The sequence below is a fragment of the Lithobates pipiens genome, unplaced genomic scaffold, assembly GCF_037356315.1.
Source record: "Lithobates pipiens isolate NorthernLeopardFrog02 unplaced genomic scaffold, aLitPip1_a1.2 Scaffold_18, whole genome shotgun sequence".
In the NCBI taxonomy this organism is placed as follows: domain Eukaryota; kingdom Metazoa; phylum Chordata; class Amphibia; order Anura; family Ranidae; genus Lithobates; species Lithobates pipiens.
The window spans coordinates 335,224,768-335,250,124 of record NW_027507758.1 but is presented as its reverse complement, the minus strand read 5'-3'; positions in this window follow the sequence as shown (position 1 = coordinate 335,250,124).

Sequence of the window (25,357 nt, the reverse complement as noted above, 5' to 3'; positions counted from 1 at the left end):
CACGGGGTCTCACATATGTGAGGGGCTCCAGTATAGTTTTTCTGGAAGAAGAAAACAATTTTCTTTGTTTTCTTATTCCTAGATTAGGGTCTGGAGACTCGGAGGCTTCAAAGAGATTTGGGAGGGAGAAGCCTCTACCCCTATCCCCATTCTGTCCTGAACGAGGCTCTACTTCTGTCTGCTGCCTGTAGGACTTACTGCCATCATGCCGCACTGACCACACCACAAGGACCTGCCTACTACCAGGACCAATATTTTTGGCACTGCTGACATCTCTGCACTAACCCTGGACTGTAATATGGACAGTATCCCTGCCTGCTGCCTGAAAAACTGTGTTCGCTGTTGCTGACCAAATCCCTGCCTGCTGCCTGGACCAGTGATATCCTCCTGTGGACAACTGCGCTTCTAAAACCACAGGTAATCTTTTCTTTACCCTTTGCTCAGCATAATGTATTTGGGGGTGTAATTCTTGGTATGTGCAGGCTATGTGTCCCTGGAACGCCGACGGTGTTTCTTGCATGTTGCGCCTCTGTATTTGGTCAGGCTGTGTAAAAGTCTCACACATGTGGTATCGTTATACTCAGGAGGAGTAGTAGAACGTATTTTGGGGTGTTATTTTTGCTATGTAAATGCTATGCGTTGGAAATATCTTATAAACGGACAACTTTGTGTAAAAAAAAATGCGTTTTCATTTTTTTCCACATTTTCCGAAAACTTCTGGAAAAAAATGAACCATTGAAAAGACTCATTATGCCTCATAGATTATACGTTGGGGTGTTAGCTTTCCAAAATGGGGTCATTTTCTGGACGTTTCCATTGCCCTGGTGTTCCAGGGCCTTCAAAACTGTAATAGGTGATTGAGAAATGAAATGTGTAATTTATGCTCTTAGAATGCCTGAAGGTGCTACTTCAAAATTAGGCCTCTGTATGTGGTCAGGCTGTGTAAAAGTCTCACACATTTGGTATCGTTATATTCAGGAGGAGTAGCAGAACGTATCTTGGGGTGTTATTTTTGCTATGTAAATGCTATGCGTTGGAAATATCTTATAAACGGACAACTTTGTGTAAAAAAAAATGCGTTTTCATTTTTTTCCACATTTTCCGAAAACTTCTGGAAAAAAATGAACCATTGAAAAGACTCATTATGCCTCATAGATTATACGTTGGGGTGTTAGCTTTCCAAAATGGGGTCATTTTCTGGACGTTTCCATTGCCCTGGTGTTCCAGGGCCTTCAAAACTGTAATAGGTGGTTGAGAAATGAAATGTGTAATTTATGCTCCTAGAATGCCTGAAGGTGCTACTTCAAAATTAGGCCTCTGTATGTGGTCAGGCTGTGTAAAAGTCTCAAACATGTGGTATCGTTATACTCAGGAGGAGTAGCAGAATGTATTTTGGGGTGTTATTTGTGGTATGCACATTCCGTGTGGGAGAAATAAGCTATTACAATGAAAATTTTGTGAAAAAAATAAATAAATAAATAAATAATCGTAATTTTGCAAAGAATTATGGGAAAAAATGACAACTTAAAATAACTAACCATGCCTCTTACTAAATACATTAGAATGTCTACTTTCCAAAAAGGGGTCATTTGTACTTTCCTGGCTTGTTAGGGTCTCAAGAATGGAGATAGGCCTTAGTACATCAGATGTGATCTTTTTTTGCAAATCTTTATGATTTGCACCATAGCTTGTAGACTCTATAAATTTCACACAGATCATATAATATGCAAAAATTTGGGTTATTTTTACCAAAGATGTGTAGTAGTATAAATTGTGGCCAAAATTTATGAAGAAAAATTGCTAATTTGCTAAATTTTGTCACAGAAACGAAGAAAAATTCATTTTTTTTTCAAAATTTTCGGTCTTTTTTCATTTATAGCGCAGAAAATAAAAAACCGAGAGGTGATCAAATACCACCAAAAGAAAGCTCTATTGGTATGAAGAAAAGGACAAAAAAATCATTTGGTTACAGTGTTGCATGACTGAGTAATTGTCATTCAAAATGTGAGAGCACTGAAAGCTGAAAATTGGTCTGGGACTGAGGGGGGTTTAAGTGCCCAGTAAGCAAGTGGTTAAAGATCCCACTGATAAGAAGCTGGAAACCTTATTAAAAGCCTCTTATTCCATGGCTAGCGCTGTAGTGCAACCTACAGTCGCAGCCGTGGGGTTGTGTCAGTTCCTCAAGGAACAGGTTAAGCAGATGCTTGGGCTCCTTCCAGTGAGGAAGTAGGAAATTATGCAGAATTGCCTCATATTCTGTGTTTCATGATTGATGCGATTTTGGATTCTGTCCAACAAGCATCACGTTTGTCTCTCATGTTGGTACACATGCGAAGGGCCCTATGGCTAAAGAATTGGGCAGCTGAGCTGTCATGCAAGAAGCATTTGATTGGTTTCCCGTTTAAAGGGGAGCGTTTGTTTGGAGAAGAATTAGACAAATTTATCCAAAAAATCTCAGGAGGTAAATCTACTCTCCTTCCAGTCAAAAGGAGCAAGCGTCCTTCATTTAGGCGTGCTCTCTCTCCCGGAGCATCTAGCTCTAAGCAGTGGCGACGGCCTTCTCAACCCTCCTTTACAGGAAAGGCTCAGGGCCGAGCCCAGGGGCAGAAAAAGACTTGGGGGCGAAAGCCTGCCAAGCAGAGCCCAAAATCTTCCTTGTGAAGGGGCGCCTCCGCTCGGCCGAGTGGGGGGGAAGGCTCCTGCAGTTTGCAGCAGCCTGGCGGGAAGAGATCCGGGACAAGTGGGTGATCTATTCGGTATCTCTGGGCTACAGGTTAGAGTTTCAGGAGATTCCACCTTCTCGTTTCCTAAGGTCAAGGATCCCCAGGGATCCAGTAAAGCAAAAACCGCTATTTCTGGCCTTGGATCACTTACTATCCCAGGGGGTGATAGTAGAAGTGGACCCAAAAGAACAGGGTTCAGGATTTTACACGAATCTCTTCACCGTTCCGAAGCCAAATGGAAGTGTCAGACCTATCCTAGATCTGAATCGGTTTTTACGCGTCCAGTCCTTTCCGAATGCAGTCAATCTGCACTGTAGTCTCCTCCCTGCAAGGGGGGGAGTTTATGGCATCAATAGACATCAAAGATGCATATCTTCATGTGCCAATTTTTCCCGCACACCAAAAATTTCGAAGGTTCGCGGTAGAGCGGTGCCATTTTCAATTTGTGGCCTTGCCGTTCGGGCTTGCTACGGCCCCTCGAGTCTTCACGAAGATTCTGGACCCTCTCTTGGCAAACCTAAGAGCTCAGGGTATAGCCGTCATGGCTTATCTAGACGATTTACTTCTCATGGAGAAAACAGTAGCGTTCCTGAACCGCAGCGTTACCAGAACGCTAGAACACCTGGAACGCCTAGGTTGGATTATAAACCTAGAAAAGTCGTCCCTACAGCCTGCCACCAGGTTGGAATACCTGGGTATGGTCATCGACACCGCCCAGGGCAAGGTGTTTCTTCCAAGGCCAAAAGCCTTGGCCATTGGGGATCTGGTGAGCCTAATTCTGGGCAGGAGATCATCCCCCATTCGATTATGCATGAGACTGTTAGGGAAAATGGTCGCCTCCTTCGAGGCCGTCCCATTTGCCCAGTTCCACTCAAGGCCTCTGCAAAGATGCATCCTTGCGACTTGGAACAGGAAGCCCCAATCCTTGGATCTTCCTATGCGTCTATCCCCAGGGACACGCAAGAGTCTCGTCTGGTGGTTACAAACCAAGAATTTGCTGAAGGGCAAAACTTTTCTTCCTCTTCCATGGAAGATTATCACAACAGATGCCAGCCTGACGGGCTGGGGAGCAGTGTTGGAGGAGACGTGCTCGCAGGGGAAATGGTCTGCGATTAAGAGGCTATTGCCCATAAATGTCTTGGAGATCCGGGCAGTTTATATGGCTCTCATAAAGTGGTCTTACAGACTACGAGGTCTCCCTGTTCGGGTTCAGTCCGACAATGCCACAGCAGTGGCTTATATCAATCACCAGGGCGGTACCAGGAGTCTGGTGGCCCAAAATGAGGTGAATCGCATACTTGTCTGGGCAGAAAAGCATGTTCCGTGTCTTTCTGCAGTCTTCATTCCAGAAGTGGAAAATTGGCAGGCGGATTTTCTGAGCCGCCAGCAGTTGTGCCCAGGAGAATGGGCTCTGCACCCCGACGTGTTTTGGAACATATGTCACAGGTGGGGTACTCCAGACGTAGATCTGTTTGCATCCAGGTTCAACAGGAAACTGGACAATTTTGTGTCAAGGACAAGAGATGAACTTGCTCAGGGGTCAGATGCTCTGACAGTTCCCTGGGATCAGTACAATCTGATCTATGCCTTCTCCCCGAGCCCGCTTCTGTCGCGGTTCCTGGGAAGAGTCAAGAGGTAGAAAAAAATTGGTCCTTTTGGTGGCCGCGGCTTGGCCCAGGCGACCATGGTACGCAGAGATCATGAAGTTGGCAGTAGGCAGGCCATGAATCCTCCCTCTCCGGCCAGATCTGCTCTCACAGGGTCCAATTTACCATCCTGCTTTACACAGTCTGAATTTGATGGTTTGGCTGCTGAGACCCACATTCTGAGAGACCGTGGCCTTTCAGGGCCAGTCCTTTCTACTCTGGTCAATGCCAGAAAGCCGGCCTCCAGGCTTATTTATTACAAAATCTGGAGGGCATATGTTTCCTGGTGTGAACTCAGGAAATGGCATCCTAGAAAGTATGTCATTAGCAGGATCTTGGCCTTTCTCCAGTCAAGCCTAGAAATGAATTTGGCCATAAGCACTATCAAGGTGCAGATTTCGGCCCTGTCAGTGTTTTTTCAGAAGCCACTTGCATCACATTCCCTGGTGCGGGCTTTCATCCAGGGGGCCATGCGGTTAAGACTGCCAGTCAAACCTCCGGTATGCCCATGGGATCTGAATTTGGTTCTCTCGGCTTTGCAGGGGCAACCATTTGAACTTTTGCATCTGGCTTCATTAGTTCTCCTGACTAAAAAATTGGTCTTCTTGGTAGCCATATCCACGGCTAGAAGAGTATCAGAGCTAGCAGCTCTCTCCAGCAAGGAGCCGTATCTAATTATTCATAAGGTCCGGGTGGTCATGCATCCCAACAGGTCCTTTTTACCTGCGTCAAATAAAAAAAAAACCTGCCTGTGTTACATCAGAGGGGGGCGGGGTCACCCATACGTCTCGGGGAAGCCCAGGTTTCCCCTTGCGTCAGAGGGGGGCGGGGTCTGGTGACAGATGGCCCCACCCTCCGCATATAACAAACGTCAGGCCGCTGGGATCCCCGCAGTGTCTCCTCCGTGGAGACAGAAGATGGATGGATTCGCTGCGCTGATTCAGATCAGGCATCGCTGGACCCCGGAGAGATGATCGTCCGTCGCTGGATAGCAAGAGTGGATTACCACCGCTGGAATCTTTTTTTATTTATTTATTTTTTTTTAATAAAGGAATTTTTCAAAAGTGTGTTTGTCTTATTTAACTATTTTTTACACTTTCTTTGTGAAATGGTAGGGGTACTTTTGTACCCCCTTACCATTTCAAACAGGGGGCTTCCAGATTCTGATAAGGGCCCCGCCCGCAGACCCCCACAACCACCGGCCAGGGTTGTGGGGATGAGGCCCTTCTCCACATCAACATGGGGACAAGGTGCTTTGAGGGGTCACAGACCCCCTGGTATAGTTCAGGAGGGAGGGGGCCGCTCTCTCATCCCCCCCTCTTTTCCTGCAGCCTGCCAGGTTGCTTGCTCGGATAAAGGGTCTGGTATGGATTTTTAGGGGGACCCCCACGTCAATTTTTTTTTTTAATTGGACGCGGGGTTCCCCTTAATATCCATACCAGACCTGAAGGGCCTGGTAATTGAATTTGGAGGACCCCCACGCTTTTTTTAAATGTATTATTTTTTTTTATATCAATGACTTTCAATGAGTGTTCTCTTTATTACGGAGCCGACAATTCATAACAGCTGCTAGTGATTTTAAAGGACTTTTTTTCCTGCATAAATGACACTTTGTGCAGGGACAGTTCTAAGCACCAGAAACATGCGCCCCCTGACAGGCATACTATAGACACCCCCCCCCCCCCCCCGTATGAAATTTAAAGGAATATTACACTTTTATTGTTTCACTTTAATCATTATTAAAATCACTGCTCCTGAAAAAACTGACGTTTTTAAAACTTTTTTTTGCATTGATACATGTCCCCTGGAGCAGGACCCGAGTCCCTAAACACTTTTTAGGACAGTAACTTGCAGAATATTTTCTCTCTCTCAAATCTTTTTTCTCTGTCGAATATTTTCTCTATATAATCTTGGACTAAGGTGGAGGTAAGGTTAGGCACATTCGTCCACAGGTTCTATAGACACAGATTGTTATTGTCAGAGTCACGTCGAATCTCCTATTCTATATCGAACTGTTGTAACAACGAAAACGAAAATAAAGCATTTATTTATGTCGGATCTTTCTTTTTTCGGATTCTGTGCTTTCGTTATCGTTTGACAAAACGAAAATAGCTGAAATTCGGACGAAAACGAATGCACATGTCTATTAGACACCTAAGAAACTGAAATATGAAAAGACCAGCACAGAGCTGGTGTTCCCACACAGTTACATTTACTGGCTTAATATAATAGTAAAATAAATGAATATTGAAGGTTTGAAAGATAAGTATGTACAAGTTGGGTTTTAATAACATTTGAGTTCTATTAAGTTTGATTCTAACACATACTGTACTAAGAAATAACATGTTTATTGATGTTTCACATTTTATCAATGTAGATATTTATCACAATTAGATAGTTTCATTTTAGATTCATTCAGGTGTCTGTACCATGTATTGTATTAACATGGGACTATTTACTTTGCTAATATAGATATAAGAAACTGTTCTTGTTAATAGTCTATGTGAATTCCTGTGGTGATTGTGGAGATTATACAGACTGGGAAGTTCATAAAGGGTGTCCCACACACTCTTTGAATTCTGTTGGGTTACAGCACAGAAAATGTCACTGCTGGCACCTGATTCGTATACCTGTCGGAGATAGGTACATGAATTTGTTGGTGCCTGCACGTTGAAGTGTCCACACCAGATATTGCTTCCTTAGTGCCCTCTCTCCCTAGGCACTGCATGCATGACACTGACAGGCCCATAGGAGTTTTCTACTAGGGAAGAATGGATCATGATGGAGAATTGAGAGTCTAGTTCCCCATCAGGTTGTTACGTTTAATTGACAGTACATGGCAATGGGTGGATCCATAGTTGCTGTTCAGTCCAACAGCAGCTTTTTTAAAACTGCCCACTGCCCAAGTGCTATCAATCAACTGTAAAGCGGACCTGATGGGGAACTGGTCTTGCAGTTTCCCATCAGGCTCTGCACACCCAGTGATAAGTCATTTCCCAGATATGGGCGTTGCCTGGCCCCTTTGTTTAAATCTAGCTTTTACATGATTGGGTCCTGGGATACAGGACTGTGAGGAAAGCTGTCACTTACATGACAGCTTCCTAGCACAGATATTTTCTACTCATAGTAGCAGGGTACCTCAATATGCCAGCTCAGAGCTAGTCTTAATTTCCTCCAGCTTCCTAATCTAAGAACTACATTTTTAAACAATCTAATTGCCACAGCAACAGGTTCTCAAAGTGGCAGTAAAAGTACAACATGAATTTTCTGCACATGTTGATAATGTTGAAAACAGTGGTACAAATGCTTGCCTGTATTAGGTGCAGGTAGCTCTAGATTTGTTATTTATTTGAAGAGATGTAAGAATCACTTCACATTATTGCTTTTCAGTATACGACTGATTTTGAAAGCACAGTGGTGATATCTTTTAATTAGAATGTATTAGAGGGGTTCGTACACCTTATTTTTCTAAAATAGGGACTACTAACCATATTTAGTCATGCTGGGTAATAGTCATCCCAGCCTGATTATAGTTGATTTGCTCATTTAGTTTTCCAATTATCCTCAGTGGAGCTGTTGTTCCTCTCTGTTGCCAGTAGGTGTCACTGGTGCTCAACGCCAATAGTGTGGGGAGTTACAGCAAAACTGTGTTATGAATATTTGTTTCCCTTAGCCAACAAATAGGAGGTTTAATGCCACTGGAGCATGCTGGGGAGAATATAAATATTTGAGGAGGGCCCTGTGATCTTTCTCTTCCCTCCAAACGGTGCCCTGAGGAGGGTGAGCGAGGAGCAGTTCAGTTATTTGGCCTAAGCCTTAGAGGTCTGTGCAAGTGCTTAGAGCAGAAGAAGAGTACCTATCCATAGTGTCCAGTTGTTTGAGGCCCTGGACTAATATTTCCACTTGATGTCTTATTGAAGAACTCATGAGGAGCCCGGGAAAGCATTGAAATGGCATCATAAAGGCTGCTGCTACTAGGAAAGATATGGCTGGTAACTGAGAAGGCTGCTACTAAAATGGCACAGGTTGTTGAATTGAGCCTACAGGCCCTTTTCCTGTACAGGAGTGCATTGTTGTGCTATTGAGTCTTCAGTAACATGTATTCTGAACTCCCTACCCCTCTCTCAACTTGTCTGTGTATAGGCATCTGCTGCCCTCTACTGTCTGAATTTGTAAATGCCTACAAATATATTACGTATGTACTTCCTGTCCCTGGGTTGTTAGCTTTAAAACCTTGGAAGGAGGAAGTGGAGAGAATAAGAAAGTCTCAGCCACGTGTCCTGTCCATACTGCTAAACCCCAATCAGAAGGGATTATTATGCAATTATTCCTATTATCTGGTAGGTTAACTACAGCTTCTGAGTGTATATTTATATCTGTGTGACAGAGTTAGTTATCCAGTGGCCACATTTGGATCATTAGCTTAGAGAGATGGTTGCATGGCAGATTAGAAACTATTAGGGGAAGAGTAAAGTGCAGAGTAGATATGCTGATGCTGAAGTAATTGTAAAGTCTCAAGGTTTTTGCTGCAGCTGCCCCCAGACCCCCTTTTTCTTACCTAAGCCCAATCCGATTCAGGGATTGGGCCCAAGCCCAGAGGCTCCAGTCACTGTCTCTCTTCTAATTGGACAGATTGATAGCAGCGGGAGCCATTGGCTCCCGCTGCTGTCAATCAAATCCAGTTTCAAGAGAGCGGGGCGGGCGCCGAGTCCTGCTGTCTGTGTCAATGGACACAGCAGTGGGAATCAGGAGCATGCCCGCATGGGTGGCCCCATGGAAAGCGGCTTTCCGTGGGGCACCCAATGAGGGGGCGAAGCCAGCGGGGAACCCCAAAAGTGGAGGAACGAGGCTGCTCTGTGCAAAACTCTTGCAAAGAGCAGGTAAAGTATAACATGTTTGTTATTTTTATTAGAAAAAAATGAACCTTTACACCCCTTTTAAGTTCCAGTGCCACAACACTGCTGGAGAGAATCTCTGTTCCAGGCTGGTTGGACAACAGTCGGAAGATGTCCCCATGACAGCAGATCTTGGCTTCAGGTCCCTGACACAAAGATAGATGCCGCGCCATCCGTAGGGGCCCTTGCAACTGGGTTTTGCTGCAACAATCATCTGGAGGTATATTTATGTGCAGAATTGCACCAGTGACACGGACACCATCCTGAGGGCAGCGAGTGCCCTGCTACAAAGATATAGTGTAGCTGACATAATGGGGGCGGGTTGGTGTGGCTGTGTCCACCACCCACTTATAGTAGCTGAGCTGACCTGCTGGGGGAGGGGGGTACTGCTATGTGTCCACCAGCCACCTATAGTAGCTGAGCTCACCTGAAGGGGGGGAGTTGTTGCTGTGTCCACCACCCACCTATAGTAGCTGAGCTGACCTGATGGGGGTACTGCTATGTGTCCACCACCCACCTATAGTAGCTAAGCTGACCTGATGGGGGAGAGGGAGTGGGTTGTATTGCTGTGTCCACCACCCACCTATAGTTGCTGAGCTGACCTGATGGGGGGTACTACTGTGTGTCCACCACCCATCTATAGTTGCTGACCTGATGTGGGGGGGGGGGGTAGGTGGTGTTGCTGTGTCCACCACCCACCTATAGTAGCTGAGCTGACCTGATGGGGGGGGTACTGCTGTGTGTCTACCACCCACCTATAGTTGCTGAGCTGACCTGATGGGGGTTGAGTGGTGTTGCTGTGTCCACCACTCACCTATAGTATCTGAACTGACCTGATGGGGGTACTGCTGTGTGTCCACCACCCACCTATAGTTCGCTGAGCTGACCTGATGGGGGTACTCTGTGTGTCCACCACCCACCAATAGTAGCTGAGCTAACCTGATAGGGGGTGTGCTGTTGCTGTGTCCACCATCCATCTATAGTCGCTGAGCTGACCTGATGGGTGGGGGGGTAGGTGATGTTGCTGTGTCCACCACCCACCTATAGTAGCTAAGCTGACCTGATGGGGGGCTGTGTTGCTGTATCCACCACCCATTTATAGTCACTGAGCTGACCTGATTTAGGGGGGGAACTGTTTTGTGTCCACCACCCATCTATAGTAGCTGAGCTGACCTGATGGGGTACTGCTGTGTGTTTACCACCCACTTATAGTAGCTGAGCTGACCTGCTGGGGGGGTGTGGTGTTGCTGTGTCCACCACTCACCTATAGTATCTGAGCTGACCTGATGGGGGGGGGGGGGTACTGCTGTGTGTCCACCACCCACCTATAGTAGCTGAGCCGACCTGATGAGGGGTGGTGTTGCTGTATCCACCACCCACCTATAGTAGCTGAGCTGACCTGATGGGAGGAGGGTGAGTGATGTTGCTGTGTCCACCACCCACCTATAGTAGCTGAGCTGACCTGATGGGGGAGTGTCATTGTGCTAACCACCCAGGTATAGTAGATGAGCTGGTCTGATAAAGGGGGGTGTCTGCAGCCCAGGTGTAGACAGACATTGACCTACAGCCACATCTTGCAGCCATCAGATCCATCCAGCAAGCAGCATCTTGTCATCTTCCCTGTGCTCCCTGTGGCCATCAGATCCCATCCACGGTCCAACAAGCAACACGCCTTGTCAGCAGGTCAGTTCTAAAATCTGAAATCAAATCCTCAATGCCAATGGTGCCATAGTCTGCTGTCCCCAGGGATTACCATACAGTGGTATCTCTGGATCAGATCTGTCAATGGGGACAGCAGATGATGCAAAGTATGGGTCATACATTGTATTCTCAGCTGCCTACCCATCTCCCTGATGTCTCCCTCATAGCAGCTCCAGTCCAACTCTTCGCTTCCCTGACCACGATCTGTCTGAAAATGTGAAATCTGCTCACACCTGAGTGACTGACACCTCTTGCCTGTCCCGTCTATTGTCACAGGGTGCAATGGATGAAAATCATTGGCTGCTATTATAAGGAGCAGGAAGGGACATCCCCTTCCCCCCCTCCCACCACTCCACCCAGGTCTCCCATCCCACCAGGAGCCGCATGTCTTTGATTGGGTGTGCGATGTAGGTTTACTCAGCAGCCAAATGCGCCATTTTTGTGGAATTTTTTTGTGCTATTTTTGTGCAAATTTGTGTAATAAATATTCTTGAAAACATTACAAATTTTTGTGGGTGTTTTTCCATTTTAAAGCTGGGGGTGCCAGATATAGGATCCGCCCCTGCTTCTTATATAAAGCTTGTATTATTTCTATATTGGTGTGCATCTATAAACTTATGGTTAATGTTATCTGCTGGTTGCAGTAGTTCTTCTGCTCCAAATGACTTTGTTTAGATTTGTTTCCTAGGAAGGGAATCCCCTCTGATCACGGAGGTTCTGTCCTAGGTGTACCTTTATTATCAAACCCACTTTTCCACTTAGCGAAGGCTCTCGTTCTTTTGTTTACCTACAGATTTAGCGCAATATCGCGTTTGGGGGAGAATTCACTATTGTAGTCAATGATAAGTGACTGTTTTATGTTGTATTATTGTTGTGTGGTAAAGCTCTTCAGTTTCTATCACTCTGGAATATTCTGTTTTAGTATCTTATGTACTTGGCATCTGGCAACCGGTAAAAGGAAACATTCATATTCAACATCTAACATTAATTAGTATGTAAACCTGTTTTCGTACTACTTTGTATGCTACAAGAATCCATGGTCTTTACAATTATTTAGATATGAATGCGTATGTAATCTGCTTTATGTAAATAATGTAATCGATGTGTATTAATATTTAGAAACATTTATTCAGTTTGGAATAAGATATACACATGGGGAAGTTACACATATTCATTAAAAATGCAGATTTTACTTTCGTCATTGCGGTTCTGTAGAATGAGTGTGCTTTACGTCTTCTCACTGCAAGTCTATGCAATCATTTTACGTCTATACAATCATGATAATATAGAGCAGCACCTGTAATGGACCCTTACAAATATACCGCCAAAAGTATTTTGTTATATTTGTTATCTAAGTGCAAAAAAATATGTGTTGAACTTGTCAGAAATGTTATTAGACTTGTGCACAATGGAACATTTTGTTTTGTTTCATTTTGTAAAATACATAATTTTGTCTGTTTAATCTGTTTTGTTACGTTAATTTGTTTTCGGATAATTAGTTATTTCTGTAGAGTGACAATATTCATTATATTGAATAGATTCGTTATGTATGTATGTATATCGATATTTATGTATGTATATGTATTCGTGACAACGATTCATAGTTTGGAAAGTCGTTTGTTTCTTGAATCTATTAATACACACAATGACAATATCTCGTCTCCTCTAATACTCAAATACAATACAACACCCCTCTCACTCAGTTCTCAGGAATGCACTTTGCCAGTAATCCAACCTCCAGCACAAAATTAATCAGCTGGACTGTAAGATTTACTCTGCTTTGACCTTTTTGTTTCATTAGACCTTTAACGAATGAACAAATGATATAGAAATCATCTATTTTTGCTAGAATTTCTTTTGTATTCCTTGAAATTCATTATTTTTGGGGGGCCGTGGCCTGGACCAGCATGTGAGTAGCTGCATTCTCACAGAGCTCCCGCAGGTTACCCTGAACTGATCCTGTTCCCAGCTGAACTGCACAGTTTCCCGGCTATCGGACGACTCCTGCACCTAGAGACACCTTGCTGAGCCACTCAGTTCCAACAAATCCATGATAGTTTTGAGGGGAAAGAGCAAGGAAGATGTACAGCGCCTGGGGCTCCAAAATGGCGCGGACGCCGGTCTCCAGCAGCGTGGACCATGTGGCGCTGATAGATCTAAAGAAATAGTGAGTAAGCTTTCTAAGACCCCTAAGAATACCACGGTGATCCCCCCCAAAGACATTTGTTACTATGCCCAGAAGCTGCCGGGATTCTTGAATATCCTTGAATAGATCCTTGAATATCACTGACTCGGCTGAGGGGGGGGGGGGGGGGGGAGAGCCTGAGAGGGAAGCTGTGGAGCAAGTGCAGGGGAAGAAGAGTGCACAGATGCAAATATCATGGAAGCACAGTCAGAGGAGCTGGAAGTGGACAGTGAGGATGAGGACGTTGCACAGCCTACCCTAGCTGAGATCCTAAGAGCAGTTAATAAATGTGCTTCCTCAGTTAATAAACTGCAGGAATGTTTTGGTGGCCTGAAGGAGGAAGCGTCCCTGATAAGACAGGGTATGCAAAAGATCAGAGAAAAAACTATTGCTGCTGAAAGTAGGATCAGTGATATAGAATATACGCTTCCTCCACTGGTCAGAGATTCACAGTACAATATTAGGATGGTTGCAGCTGTTTATCAGCATGCTGACGACCTGGAAACCTGGATGAGACGAAATAATGTACTTATTGTGGGTCTCCTTGAGAAAATGGAGGGTAGGGATCCCACTGATTGCATGAAGAGATGGCTGCTGGAGGTGTTTGGAAAGGAGGCATTTACATCACTATATGCTATAGAAAGAGTCCCTCTGAGGCACCTGCCACCAGTGCATCCCCTTCATCCCATCCTGGCACAAATGCTGCACTACAGGGATAGAGAGATCATTCTGCTCCTGGCCCAGGAGAGGCAAAATGTACAGTTTAATGGGGTATGCATCTCCTTCTATCCTGACTTCTTCTCTGACATTCAAAAAAGAAGGGCACGCTTCACCAAGATCAAGAAAAGGCTGTAGAAATTACAGGCGCCTTATGCTATATCCGGTGAGACTTCTCATCACTGCAAGGGGCCAGGCCCATTTCTTTGAATGGGCAGCCCATGCCTCTGTGTAGCTAAATACAAATGAGAGCTTTCTATCAGGAGACCGGCAGCCGAAGAGGATTGACCAGATTAGGGCCACACTGTGTTACTTGAATTCACTAGCCCAGGAATTACCTGGCTTCAATGATATTCCATTTTCCCTCTGCACTGTTTTGCAGCTGTTATATGAGGTGCTGGGAACAAGAGCTGATTTACCGTTCTCTTTCTTCCTACGGAGAGCATGTGTGAAGCAAAATTTTATTGTATTGATACATGGCTCACTAGATTACCAGGAATTGTGATAGTGTGGTGGACACTGAGGGGAGATATGTTATTCTACACTTAATTAGATGGAGGTATCTCTGTGCCAGCCAATTAGATAGGTGAGGGGAAATATTGCTGCATGCACTGAAAGGGGTTATTTAAACCCAAACAAAAGAAATATTTGAATGGAGTAGTGCTGCACTATATACGAAAGGGGAAGAAAGCAGGAAAGGGGAGGTGGTGAGGTTGGATAGGGGAGAGTGTGGAGGTAGGAAATTGAGGCTATTTCATATCAAGTAGACACAAAGAAGTGTAAAAATAAATCATGTGAGTGTGATATTACAGCATTCAAATGACAATCTGTATACAAAGACTCCTTCTGGTGCAAAATGCTTAAATAAATTAAATGCAAAGTATGTAAATGGATATTCATGCAAAAATGTCTAAAAAAGATAAAAAAACATCAGATAGAAAAATTCATTAATGACTCAACAAAAATTGTCCATGTAGGCTACTGCCATATAAAGTGCAACAATGTGGCGATCCAAAAAAAACATATAAAGTGCAAGTGCCAGTACTGATAATGTCCGTGCAAACACTGCAAACAATGTGCAAACTTCGCAATAAATGCAATGCTGAAAGTGTCCGTGCAAACGATACAAAAAACCGTGCAGGCTTCAAATGACCAAAGATATCCCAAATAAAGTGCTATTGCTCCTAAGTAGTGCAATAGTAGAGGAGGAGTGATTCTCTTTTCCTTTTCTCCGTTCGTTAAATGGATGGATGTCCCCTTACCTTACTGTTGTAAGGTTACAGCATAAAAGTAGGTTTTGGAACCCTTGTGTGTCCCCAGGCGGGGTGTCCCCAAAACGGTTTCACTAATCTCTGGTCATCATTAGGTACACTTAGAGCGAATATACGGTCTCTCTTTTATCATCACTGTAGTGGATGGACCTCATAAACAGGGCAAGAGGGATGCTTGATAGTGTAATATTGTTTAAAAACCTTTATTATTACAGCATAGTAAGAGGGTACTCACATTTACAAATGGGTAAGCGATGAAGTCACGTGACTGTGACGAACACACTTTAGAAAACGAGATACTGGAAGTGACGTATACGAGCTCGCTGCTCGTCTCTGTTTTTGCTCAGTTACCTATTTGTAAATGTGAGTACCCTCTTACTGTGCTGTAAAAGGGCTTCCAAAGCACAAAGTAAGGGGGTGGAGCAATTGGTACATGATTTGGAGGTTGAGTTTATCACTAACCATACAGAGGATCTTAGCGACGCGTGGCTATCTGCTCAGGATGCGCTTAGCCGGCTCACCTCCTTCCTCGGCGGCAGAGCGGAAACGCTTCTTCAGCAAACTTGCATTTTATGAGGAGGGTGAACATACTGGTCACCTGTTAGCAAAAACTGCCCATTTGCAGCAGACATCACTGTGGACTAGTGTCTTAAGGGTATCTCCGAACGCTATAATGGCGGCTCTTAGCTCATACTACTTTGACCTATACCAATCCCAGCAGAATTATACAGAAAGTTCACTACAAGCATATCTAGAAGGAGTAGAGTTACCTACTCTGTCAGGTGATTGAACAAGGTAATATCTTAATTCATTCATGCCTCAAAATTCTACGGCTATAAATTTATGCAGGCTATTTGTCAATTTCCAATCTAAGCCCGATAATATGGGGGACAGAGCATTGCTTTTTCTCAATGGCCACAAGGCATTTGACAGAATTGAATGGTCTTATCTATGGCCCATCTTGCATAAATTTCAGTTTGGAAAGGATTTTATAGCTTGGGTCCAACTACTGTATAGCTCCCCGAAGGCAGCCATTAGAGAAGCAGCGCAGATATCTCAGTACTTTAGTCAATTTGGGGGCACTAGACAGGGATGCCCCTTGTCCCCTCTACTGTTTGCACTGGCCATAGAGCCATTGGCAGCCTGTGTCCACTCTAACGCTACAATCAGGGGCTTTCAATATGGAGAACATCATGGAAAATGAATGCTTTTTGCCGATGACACCATACTCCTTTTGGGAGACACATCATCGTTCCTAAGGGAGGCTATGGAGGTGGTCCGAACGTTTGACCATTATTCAGGATTGGTGATTAACTGGACTAAGTCATCTCTCATGCTATTAAATAAAAAGCCTGACCCACAGTTGTTGACTCTATTAGATATCCCTGTGTCCATGGAATTTAGATACTTGCGCATGAAGGTTACACCTAACCCTTTAGAGTATATCACCAGGAAGAAAAACTGCTGAAATATTTAACATACATACTATTAACTATGGACCTGAGACTTAAGTAGATTTACTAAGCCACTTGCATAGAAAATGTGTGCAAACCTTTTACAGAACTGGCTCTACATGAACTCTTAGGCCCCTTTCACATGGGTGCCTCCGTAAAGCGGGATCGGGTTGCTCAGCAGTGATCTCTCTGCTGATCACTGCTGAGCAGGCGGAGGACAGCTTTGTGTCCACTTCGCTATGCCGAGCTGACACAGACACAGCCCGCTCTCGTCAATGGGGCAATCGTTTGGATCGATCCAATTCACCAGACAGATGGGGAATAGGTCTCCCATCCATCTGTTTTTGGCGGACAGGATCTGATCGGCTGGTGGCAGGTGTCAGCGGACATGTGTCAGCTAATATCTGCCACTCCATAGAAGAGCCTGGAGGGTCCAAACAGGTCTGCCTGAAAAAGTGACAGGTGTACCTGATCAGATTGCCCGTGTGAAAAGGGCCTTACATGTCTCATTTGTGATTCTCAAAATGATGTGAAAAAAGTTCTGTTTCAAGCTACTTATGATAATATCTAGCAACCACAGCAACTAAGTTAAGGTCAAAATGTTTACTCCATTTATCTTATTCTGGGTTCTGTAAAATCATTTACAGATTAAAGTGGCAAATATTTATGTAGCACTAACCCCTGAAGGAGCTGCTGAATTTTTTTGGGCTTACTGATTACCTCCGCCAGCTTGTAACTCGTTGCCCTTGTCTAGGGGTTCCCAGGGTTGATAACCCAGTAACTGTAGAGACCGACACTTGAATTCCTTGTTAGGATTTTTATTTTGTCTAAAACAGTTGAACAAAATCAGTCTCCAAGTTGCGAATAGAGGGTATCAGGGTAAAGTTTAGCTCAGGTGCTTGGAACTGCTGACTTCAATAAAAGTCTCTCTCTCTGTACAAAATCCAGGGAACAGCCGCTCGCAACTGGATTCTTTAACTGCTGGATAAATCCTTAAGTTTGGGTTTAGCAGCCAACAAGTAATTCTGGCTTTTCAAAGTCTCTCACACAGACTTAGTTGGAAACTTAGTTACAACTGGAAGGGTAGAAGTAGGAACTTTTCTTATTGTACCAGAATCTTTCAGCCGGTCTGGCGATACCGCAAGAATTGTGGATTCAATCAAGCAGCTCAGCTTCCAGGCTCTTACAGAGCAGCCAGCCTTGTGCATGGCTCTCTTACTGAAGAGTCTTCCCTTGGTCGCGTGTAGAGTTCCTGGGCCTCTTCAAACCCGAGACAGCGCTGCAATACCTTAGTAGGGATGAGCCGAACACCCCCCGGTTCGGTTCGCACCAGAACTTTCGAACGGACCCCAAATTCGTACGAACTTTAGAACCCCATTGAAGTCTATGGGACTCGAAAGTTCGAAATTAAAAGTGCTAATTTTAACGGCTAATATGCAAGATACTGTCCTAAAAAAGGTTTGGGGACCTGGCTCCTGCCCCAGGGGACATGGGTCAATGCCTAAAATGTTATTAAAAATAGCCGTTTTGGCGGGAGCACTGATTTTAATGACGATTAAAGTGAAAAAAAAAGTGAAATATTCCTTTAAATATGGTGCCTGGGGGGTGTCTGTAGTATGCCTGTGAAGTGCCACGTGTTTCCCGTGTTTAGAACAGTCCCTGCACAAAATGACATTAAACAGAAATAACATAATTTAAAACTGCTTGCGGTTTTAATGTTATATCTGGTTCCTGCAATATGGTTGAAAATCATTGAGAAAAATGGCATGGGTAGCCCTCCCTGCCCATTACCAGCCCCTTTGGGTCTTGTAGGCATATTAAGGAGAACCCCGTACCCATATTAAAAAAAGGAAATGCGTTGGCAGCTGCTTTGCTCGTACCCTGAGACTGGGTGAGAGAGTATGAGGAGGATGAAGAGGGCTTGGTCATCCACTCTACCAAGTCGTTGGCATGTTGCGGTTCAACATGTCCAGCTGCTGAAAAGAAGGACAAGCGTGTCCCATGGCCGCGCGCTGATGACAATGCACCGCGTCCACGACCAGCACTGTTGTCTCTGGACACAGAGCCTGCTTGCCCTCTTTTATCGGCTCGCGCTTGTCTGCCTCTCCTTGCTGGCCTTCCAGACATGGTAATGGCCTGAAGGGAGTTGGGTAAAACAGCAGTTGGGTAGTGTATATTGTGCTGGAGGCACACAACACCCACTAACTCCTGCAGATGCCTTTAGTATAGAACACCAGAGATAAAGGGGTATACTGTAATGGAGTCACACAACACCCACTAAGCCCTGCAGATGGCTCTATTAGAGAACAGCAATAAAGGGTAGATACAGGTGTAAATTGTGCTGGAGGCACAAAACACCCACTAACTCCTGCAGATGCCTTTATTATAGAACACCAGAGATAAAGGGGTATATACAGATGTATACTGTGCTGTGCTGGAGGCACACACAACTTCCAATATCTCCTGCAGATGGCAAGTGGGCTCAAATAGAGAAGAGCTATGTAGGTGGATATAGCGGTGTGTACTGGGTACAGAGCACGCAGACAGCACGCACAAGCTCCTAACACTACTGACAGCAAGCTTTATTATAAAAGATAGATCACTAGCTATATAGGTGAGGTGAATATAGCGGTGTATACTGCGGTCAGGGCACGCAGACAACAACCACTACACAACAGCAAGATCGAAAATCGGCCGATAACGATCGGTGTATACTGTGTTGAAGGTACACAGAACACCCACTAACTGCTTCAGACACCAACACACTACACAAGGCCGCCGCGCTGGCGGCCTTATATAGTGTGGGGCGTGTACTACACAGCCTGAGCTATGATTGGCCACAGGCATCCTGCCTGTGGCCAATCATGGCTCTCCTCGCTGCTGGCGCTGTGATTGGCCAAGCATGCGGGGTCACAGTGCATGCTTGGCCAATCATGAGCCAGCAATGCACTGCGATGACGCAGTGCATTGTGGGCCTTGAGCGCCACACGAATTTGGCGCGAATGGCCCATAACGTTCGGAATTCGCCGAACGGGCGAACAGCTGATGTTCGAGTCGAACGTATGTTCGACTCGAACGCGAAGCTCATCCCTACACCTTAGAATCCTCTTTCCAGTTACTGCTCCTCGAACTAGCCAATTCTGAGGCTCGGAAACAGGTGGATCCACACCCCAGGCCATGAGGGCCCCCGGGGGCTGGTCAGGATGACCAGGATCATGGAGTCAGCAACAACTTCTGGACCGGTACCCAGAACCATGTGACTTTAGAACCTTAAGTACCCTTTCCCGGATTACGCAGTGAGACAAACACACCCACTGATTGGCTCAGAGATAAATATTGGTACCCGATACGTCCAACTAGATTGCGTTCTAAAGCCTCCCACAGGTGTACAACCCCACCTATGACCAGGCAGAACTTCTATACAGCCCAGCCAAACTGATGCCAAAGTACAATTTAGCACAATTAACCCCAAAACTTACTATAGTTTTGAGAAAAAACTATAACAATACATAGCGCATACTCGTTAGGAGTACCAGCGCTACACACTCCTCTCGGTCATTGAGGCGATATCCTCATCGTCTCGCTAAGGAGAAAACTTCCTAAAACTACGAAAAATGTTGTTAAGCACCTGAGCTTTTGTAGGTGTAGGATAGGGAAAGAAAGGGAAAAGAGTAATAACAGATCTAAGGTTTTCTATAGTAAAACTCAACAAAATATACACATACCACCCAATCCTATCTATATACACCACCCACTCTCCAGCAGCTTGACAGACGATCTTGGTGAATACTGAAAAAGAAACACAACAGCAATGAGAACACATTACACTGTTGGTTAGAAAGCAGAATTCTATCCCAGACTCAATAGAATTCTCTTTTCTAAGGCCGCGTACACACGCGGGGACTGTTCGCCCAACTTTGTCCGCTGAACAGTGTTTCGGCAAACAGTCCGCTCGTGTGTGGGCTTTCAGCGGACAGTTTCAGCGAACAGTCCGCTGAACAAGGTTTTTCGGAAATTCCGAAAAACTGTCCGCTGAAACCTTGTTTCAGCGAACAGTCCCCTCGTGTGTAGGCTTGTTCGTCAAACTAAGTTCCGCGCATGCTCAGAAAGGATTTACACGCCGAAAGTTATAATGCAGTGTATAGGACGTCGTATTTTCCGTCCCGTCGTACGTGCCGTTCACGTCATCGCGCACGGTTTCAGCAAACTGTTCGTCCGTCGTGTGTGGCCATGTCCGTCCATGCTAATTTTGAGCGGACTGTTTGCCGAAACTGTTTGACGGACAAAGTTGGGCGAACAGTCCCCGCGTGTGTACGCGGCCTTAGTCTAAAACTTATTATATATAGATTTTTTCTAAAACGACTAAGTGCTTTAATTTGTCTTTTCCTAAAACAAAAGAACCACTGTGTTTTGCACCGACCCACACCACCTAGTGGTCAGAGCCACTGTAACTACAAGTACTTTTCTGAAAGATAAGTACTGTGACCCAGTTGGTAATCTTGACACGCAGCCCTCTTGTAAACTAACCTGCCTAAAATACCCACAGTCCTTATACTTTTCAAGTACCCCTTGTTTTTCTTTTATGCTTGTTTCCATTGTTCCTCCCACTAACTCCTACTTCTGTGTACTGTAGGTTCTTCTTGCATCACTTTTTTTCTTCACTACAGCCAACAACAAGCTAGGTGAGTATTTAAAGTGGTTATGAATACTTACATATACCCAGTGAAGTGACTGGTCTCAGATGATACACAAAGATTAAACAAATCCTCCTACATACGTTGTACCTGTTTAGCTGCAGTCTTTTCTCCTCTACCTCTATTCAAATTCTAAAATTTATAAAGCATTATGCCTGTCAGAAAAAGGGGATAGAGAACTGAAATTACACACTGCAGAGCTCAGTGAGGAGAGCTCCAAGGAGCTGTTTGAAAGAAAGAGACACACCCCTTTCACACAACACACACGAAAACAGAGCTGTCTGTCAATCAGCTGGAGATCCCTCCCCTGTCACCTTTTTTTTTCTTGGTGTCAGATTAACTTGTCAGAATTAATTCATGCAAATAGCAGAGGAGTGAGGCAGCAGACAGAAATGACACAATGTATTCGATTTACTAAAACTGTATACTCAGAATCTGGTGCTGCTGTGCATGGTAACCAGTCAGCTTCCAGGTTTTATTGTCAAAGCTCAATTGAGCAAGCTAAAGTTAAAAGTTGATTGCAGTGGTGGCTGGTGCTCCATCAGTCTCGTGGGGGGGGGGGGGGGTGGCAGACGAACCTGACCACAGCTTCCTCCCTCCTCCCGTAGCTCCAGCCTGCACCGCACTCACACAACCCCCCCCCCCCCCCCTGTCACCAGCTTACTTAACCCTTCAGGTGTGCATGGCTCACTCACCTCTCCTCTGTCAGCCCCATCTTCCGCCCTGATCACTGACTCAGATCCGATCCCTGATGGGTAACAGTGGAAGTGGGTGTCCAGGCACAGCCTCAGAGATCAACCCCCCAGGGCAACGTTGATTTGACGGCTTTGATAGAGATGACGAGAAGGCGGCGGGGCCGAGAGCCGTGTGTTACCGGGGAGAGCAAACTGCATCATGACCGCCGTGTGTCTCCTCCCTCCTCCTCCTCTTAGACCAAAGGGATTGCTTCTCCTTTCAGCCTATTAGGAAGTGGGTCTCAGGACCCACTTCCTGATTGGCCTGGAGGAGAATCTGTGTGATAATAGTGAATGTTTATTTGCTATTGTCACACAACTGAGTGGGCTCAGAGCGCAATGCTTTGTGCCCGGAGCTAACCCCTTCTTTTAAGCCTATTAGAGCCTCTGGCACTAATCACATGCTTACCCCCCCCCCCCCATTGGAATCCAATGTGTCCGGTGCCCTGCATGTAGATCAGGAGGCCAGATGCATGGATGGGGGCGGCGCCCCCCAAGCCTCTAGTGAACAGGCTGCCAGTAAATCTCTGTTAGTTTTCTGGATTGAGACACATACATACTATAGAGGCATATGCTTTGTTCATATTTCATGAGGTATACAGTCACTTAAATGTCTTCTGTGCAGGAAGCCCTGTTTAGTGCATTTTTATTTTTAGCAACAACATTGCTAGGAAACCTAATATAGTGCAAAAGTCAGTTTACATTTCAGTTTAGCGGAGCATTTTTCATAATGCACAAGAAGAATAATCTGTGTAAATCATTAATGTGACTAAGATAACAAAGTCGGTTTGCAACAGCATTTAGTAGAAACTATTCATTTTCACAGACAAAAGATATATATAGAGAAGGCTATTGGTCAATGACATGAATAAATAACAAAGGTACCACATCCCAATTGAAATTTTTTTTAGAAAGGGAAAAGAGGGCTAACAGGGGACTGGAGGGTAACCAACCCCCGGGATTTTTATAACGGTACCATATATATAAACACAATAATTAAAATCAATAAAGTTTTATTAAATGTACAAAATACATGCTTAAATAAGGAAAACAATTTTCTCCATATACATATAGTGTAACGAATATAGATATACAAACACTGGTGCAGATACTACAGGATTCCACAGATTACCACATTTGTATACTATTGAGCCTGCATTGTTTCTTTCCTACATGTTTCGCTCTTCTGAGCTTCCTCAGGACATTGCAGCAAACAGCGATATACAGAAAAAACTGAAAATATACAAAGAATAATTATATAAGCAGTTGTGTAAATATAAGGAGTCCTAGGGGGCACACAATGTGTCCCTCACAAACTCCAGATATAAACTTAGATAGTTGTAATAAGTAATTCCACTCTGATCTATAGTTAGACCAGAGCAGTGATTAAATACATCTAGAACTAGGGCATAATTATTAGTAAACAGAAAAATAAAATATTTGTGAGAAAAAAAACATTCTATTATATGGATAAAATCCAAATTCATAGACACAAATTGTGTGATAACAAAGTTCTCCAATTAGGAGATTACAAATTAGGTTATATAAATTAAAATTAAAATTAAAACATCTTACCCCTTGAGATTTATGAGTTTGTTTATCATTTGTCACTACTGTAGGTAATCGTTATTGGTAAGTAGTGATGGCCGAACGGTTCGCCCGGCGGTCGTTTCGCGGCGAATTTCCGACATTCGCGGTCCGCACGTTCGAACGCCTTTTTCCGTCGTTCGCCGCGGCGGACTTACGTGTTTAATGTATACAAGAACTTTAACCTTTGGTGACACGTTTATCATGTGATACAGGACAGCCAATTGAGACATGACAGCACATGGACACTTGTACATTCCCCCTAACCTATAAATACACCCGATCCGGTGGCCATTTTACATTCTTTCTTCTGTTAAGATAGGGACAGGTTCCTGTGTGGAGTAGGGAGAGATAAACCACTAGCTATTTGGTACACAAAAGTTCTTTTCAGGACTGGTATAGGTGTTAGGTGTTGATAGGTTTGCTGTGCTGCTGATTCTTGCAGCAGCCTGAGTGTCTTTTGTTAGTTTAGAGAAAGGGAAAGGACGGTGTATGCTACAGGGACAGCCAGATTAGTCTTTCATCATCATCATCATCATCATCATCATTAGCTGTTACTATCAAGGTCCACAAAAGAGCTGTTCCAGTAACCACTAATCGTTCTCTTTTTTTGCCAATTTGTATAGGGACAGGAAGGAAGCAGTGTTGTCAGGCAGTGAGGGTAATTTTAAAGACTTGCTGTTATTATTAGTTCCACAAAGGTTCTTTTCAGGACTGGTATCAGTGGTACAGTAATAGGCTTGTACATGTATAATATTCTTTCTTCCAAATATAGAAAGGATATTATACTTGACTGCTGCCCTTCTGCTGCAGTCTGCTAAACATTCACAACTCACTTGTTCCACAAAAGTTCTTATAAGGACTGGTAACTTGGTATAGGGTGCTACGGTACATAGGCTTGAGTGCGGTACAGTCTGCTGTTCTGTAAGGACCGCTATCGGTCCACAATAGATAGGGTTGACGTGCACCACTGCTGACCGCTGCCCTATACTGCAGCAGTCCTTCAGCGGTATAGGGACTGACGTACAGTCTGCTAATCACTAACACACAACCTGCTTGTTCCACAAAAGTTCTTATAAGGACTGGTAACTTGGTATAGGGTGCTACGGTACATAGGCTTGAGTGCGGTACAGTCTGCTGTTCTGTAAGGACCGCTATCGGTCCACAATAGATAGGGTTGACGTGCACCACTGCTGACCGCTGCCCTATACTGCAGCAGTCCTTCAGCGGTATAGGGACTGACGTACAGTCTGCTAAAAACTAATACACAACCTGCTTGGTCCACAAAAGTTCTTATAAGGACTGGTAACTTGGTATAGGGTGCTACGGTACATAGGCTTGAGTGCGGTACAGTCTGCTGTTCTGTAAGGACCGCTATCGGTCCACAATAGATAGGGTTGACGTGCACCACTGCTGACCGCTCACCTATACTGCAGCAGTCCTTCAGCGGTATAGGGACTGACGTACAGTCTGCTAAACACTAATACACAACCTGCTTGTTCCACAAAAGTTCTTATAAGGACTGGTAACTTGGTATAGGGTGCTACGGTACATAGGCTTGAGTGCGGTACAGTCTGCTGTTCTGTAAGGACCGCTATCGGTCCACAATAGATAGGGTTGACGTGCACCACTGCTGACCGCTCACCTATACTGCAGCAGTCCTTCAGCGGTATAGGGACTGACGTACAGTCTGCTAATCACTAACACACAACCTGCTTGTTCCACAAAAGTTCTTATAAGGACTGGTAAC